The sequence below is a fragment of the Colossoma macropomum genome, unplaced genomic scaffold (genome assembly GCF_904425465.1).
Source record: "Colossoma macropomum unplaced genomic scaffold, Colossoma_macropomum, whole genome shotgun sequence".
Classification (NCBI taxonomy): Eukaryota; Metazoa; Chordata; class Actinopteri; order Characiformes; family Serrasalmidae; genus Colossoma; species Colossoma macropomum.
In genome coordinates this window covers 31,216,452-31,221,360 of record NW_023494805.1, presented here as the reverse complement: position 1 = coordinate 31,221,360, position 4,909 = coordinate 31,216,452, and positions in this window count along the sequence as shown.

The window sequence follows — 4,909 nt, the reverse complement described above, 5'->3', positions numbered from 1 at the left end:
CTCTTCGAATAAGCCCACCCCAGTCCCGCTGCCAACGCCACTCCCACAGTACGCATTCCCAATGATTTTAGGGCGTCCCTGTAAACTAAGTAGAAACGCCCCCTTTTTGGCGCTGCTGTCCTTTAAAGGAGAAAAACTGTATAATTCAGTCGATTGGATGTAAACAAAGTCATTCAGAGTGATACAGCGTGAACTGGTTCATTGTAGAGTGACAGTGGTGCTGATAGGAACCAGGGGTCACAGTGTCTACAACTCAAATACTGTATATGTAGCCTAAAAACAAGTATCTCCAAAATGGTAACTTTACAGTTAAGGGCAAACATGTTCTTTACTTTCAGTGTAAGTCGATGTGAAGAGGTTTTATTCCAAGTACTTTTGAAGCATTTCTATTGGGAGGAAACCCACGCAGACATGGGGAGAACATGCAAACTCCACACAGAAAGGACCCTGGTCGCCTGGGCGGGGAACTGAACCCAGGCCCTTCTTGCAGTGAGGCGACAGCGCTACCCACTGCGCCTCAGATGATGTAGAACAGCAAAAAAGGAAAAAAAAAAAAAGGAGATACATGTTTTTTTGGACAGTGATGCTATGCAATGTTGATAATGTTGTAAAATAGAGGTGGATCCAACATACTAATGTACTATTGTACTATTGCCTTATATATAAAGTAGGTCAAAATTTTTAAAGTCAAAGTTTATGCCAATATCTTATCGCAAACTATCATAAAGCACCCAAAAGTCTGCAATTGCAACTCCTTGGCTGTGGCATTAGCAGTAGGGTCCATTCTCTCCACCGTCTCAGATCCACAGCATTGGCTGGCACAGTGTCCCTTCTTTCTGCACCACCAGCATATCAGCTCCGCCGCCACACATTGTTTGCTGCCTCTGCTGTTCTTTTTGGCTAGGGCAGCATTCATCTGGGACGTGCAGGACGTGTATATAGGGCCTATAGCGTCTCACTCATTGTGACCTCGTCGCAGCATGTGTCACAGCATGTCGCAAACTTCATCCGCCCAATGGACAAGCCCTGGTAAACGTCCCACCACGTCCAGCACCGGTGGCCCTGTGCCAGTGGCTTATTGTTTGCAGCCATGTCCAACCCTCAGATCAATTCTGTCATCTCCTCCACCCATGCCAGGTTTGGTGACACACAACTCCTTCACAGCTCTGACTGAAGGACTGGTAACATCTGTCCAGTCCACCGTGAAGTTGCTGACCATGCCATTTCTCTCTCCAACACCAACTCCGGGGCCTCTGGCCTAGTCACAGGTGCAGGCCAGCTGTATGTGTGCATGCAGTTCAGTTGGAGACTAGTTCACTCCGTACAGAAGGTGGCACGTGAGCATAAGCCCGTCTAAGTAAGTTCACTATTGTTAACTAGGGCTCTCAATGGTTCCTCTGCCTGTCACATTACAGACTGAAGGAATTTGGGCCAAAATGCCTCCAGAGCACCAATGGACTGTAATCCAATCTCTCGCTAGGGTCTAGCAATATCAGGCGAGCTAATGCATCATTGATCAAACAAAACATCAGCTGTTGGGCCTTCTGTTCATCAGACCACTCACCCGACTTGGCTACCAGTTCAAACTGTGCATGGAAAGCCCCTCAGTCCACTTTAATGGAGTATTTTTGAGTCTTAATGCTTACCACTAGACATGGCTCCTGACTGCTGTTTACATCTGCATTGGCATTTCTGGCTGATGTCACAGGAGCCAGGTTTGGTGCGCAATGGCAACTGGCATCTAAACATGCAAACACCTCAAAGCCTGGCTCTTTCTTCACCACCACTGCTCTCACACAGGACTGAGGAGCAGCATGACTCACCCCTCCCACTCTTGAAGATGCATACTCACCTTCATACTCATCCACTGTCACACAAACAGAGCACTCCATCCTCCGTCAGAGCTAGGTTGGCTTAGCTTAGCAGCCAGTGACCTAACAGTCTGAATACCTTCTGGCGGCAAAACGTTTAGCTTCTGATTCAGTCGCAGCGGACATTTCTATTAAAAGCACTGCTTTCACGTAAGTTGTGGTGCTTTATTGTCCAGCTGTTCTTGGCTACAGCCATGCTGTACATGAGTTCATCACAAAATGAACCAAGTGCAATATGAATCGTGTGTGTGCAGGTTGAGGCAAATAAATGTAAATAAAAGTAAGCAGTGAATGCATTAATTGAGACATCATGGGGCAAATGCAACGTTCCAACATGTTTAAAGGGGAGCACTTAGTAATGTTGGTGTATTTGTTAACTATGTAGTTATACTATGTAGGTATACTAACAAAATGAATGTTTTTTTGCTTATATTTTCACTCTTGTGTAGCTTTGCTTGACTCAACACCAGTGTTGGGGTCATTACTCAAAAAAGTAATGTATTACACATTACTCATTACTTTAAAAAAAAGTAATGCACTACTTTACTTGTTTACTCCCTATGGAAAGTAATTTGTTACGCTACTCGTTACATAACTTTTGCATTACTCTGCAACATCGCCTCAGATGCATTGTCATGTAATTGCCGGTTAAGAGTGGCCTATAACATTAAACCTTACTTGTGCCCTAATATCAGCACAAGAAGACAATTTACAAGTTCTTTATTTTATGCTCTTTAATAAAGTACCACAAAGCCAGCAGCAAAGTTGGTGTAAACCAGCCCAAAGAGCACTTCACAGAAATATGTCGTGGCAAGAACAAGGCTCAACTGTATGTCTAAATAACACTGGAATGCCTTTCAACTAGGCCAATCAAGGAGGCCAATCAAGGAGGCGCTGGCAGTACAACAGCTTTATTCCTCCAAACTAAAACATCATGCTGCAGCCTTTTTTAAACATTGAGTCGCTTTAGTGAAAAATCTGAATATACATCATCTACAACATGAAGAATATTTAAATCCTTCATTTCATCAGGCATATAATTGATTTCAGCATCGCTCCAGAAGTATTTTGTTGCCATCTCATGAGTGCTGTGCTCAGACCTGTTTGCATTTTCTGGTACCACAGTCTATTTTCGCACATACACAGCCTGAGAAAAATGAAAGAAATCAGAGTAAGAGTTTACATGCACCGAGAAATCTGATTACTGAGCTACAATCCAGCTCTTTCTTAATCGGCTTTCAAATCTTACTCCAATCTAAGAAATCGAAGTTTGCTGTTTACATGACCTCTTGAATGATCAGATAACTGGAGAAATTTGATTAGGATTGGTTTATTAGGTGCATGTAAACGCACTCACTTACTGACCAAATAAACAGCTGTTTAAAGTAACACTGCTCAGCACGTGTGAGTGTGCAGGCACAACGGTGTAGTGTTAGCTTATCAGCCAATTTGGACACTTAATTTGGACAATTTAGGTTTTACTTTAATAGTTGCATTCAGTGAACAAGAAAAGACATTTAAATTGTTAACTGCAAGATTTAATTATCAACTAATATTGCATGATTATGCCAGCCCTACGTCTACGGGGTTAGTTGTATTATGTCCAGTTACTCCACTTTCGGCTGCATGGTTAATAAACAGAAGGTACTAGAAGCAAGCTTTTTTGTTTCAGTTGATGTAAAGGTTGTGACCCACACTCTCTTACCCTTTCAGAAAAACGTGATACAATTAGTATCAGCAAAATAATGTAATAATTATAGTTGCATTAAATATTTGATTTTTAATTTTAAATTCCCTTCATCTATACTCCAGTCATATTCTAAGTGCCCATTCTCAATGTATAATTCTCAGAACACAATCGTTCAGACTCAGCAGCAATGTGTTGGCACAGATCCTGCAACCCTGGTCCTGGTCCAACTAATCCAACTCATTACCAACCCTTTACTGGGCTGAAGTGGGTGTGTGAAAGCAGGGAAGGGGAAAATGTGGAGGACAGCAGGCCTCCAGGGAAAAGGTTGGGAAACAGTGTAAAAGGGAGGGAAGGCGCCATCTGCTGGTTGCATTTAAGACTCATTCCGTGAGACTGGTGCCAAATGGACATGGAAATTTGAAATGTTTTCATGTGAAGGAAACGACAAAAATTGAGATACGAGGTTTTCTTCCGACAACAGTGATATATTCTCTATTCCCTGCTGAAAAAGGACCATTGGAAACCATTAGAGAAAGCAATAGAGACCACTAGTTTCCTGTAGAACACCTTTAGATCTAATTAGAAAACCATCAAATGCATTTAGAATCAGCCATGAACAGAAACACTGAATGGTTTCTATAGTAGATACAGTCTACCACAGTATACTAGAGTTGAAAATGGGACGAACGGTTTAAGAATTACAATGGTTTTTATACATAACACCCCCACCCCCCATTTTTAGGCGCTCAAAACTAATATAATAAAAAAATCAACTGCCAGTTTTAATATGTGGTGGAAAATCCCTGTGAAGTCTGGAACATATAGTCATCACCAGATGCTGGGTTTCTTCCCTTGTGATGCTCTGCCAGGTCTTTACAGCAGCTGTCTTCAGTTTCTGTTTGTACATGTGGCGTTTTACCTTTGGTTTTGCTTTCAGTAATTGAAATGCTTGCTCAACTGGACTTGGTCATTGCAAAACATTCCACTTTTTTGCATTAAAAAAGGACTTCATATTGAAAGTTAACAGCAACAGTTTCCAAATGTCACACTTGAAATCAAGTGATATAATGAGGTAATAGCACACAACAAGCTACGGAACAGCTTAGGAGACAACTGTCCAACTACTTTTGAGAACCTAATAATGGGGGGCCAAGTATGAAAATTGTTATAATTTCTACACTATTCACCTATTTGGATGTAAATACCTTCAAGTTAAAGCCGAAAGTCTGCACTATAATATGCTGTGGTACACAGCTAAAATAATAACTTTGCCAGTGTCCAAATATTTATGAAACTGGCTTTATGTTCTAGAGTTCTCTAGAGGTCAGAAGGACACTATCTCAACCTT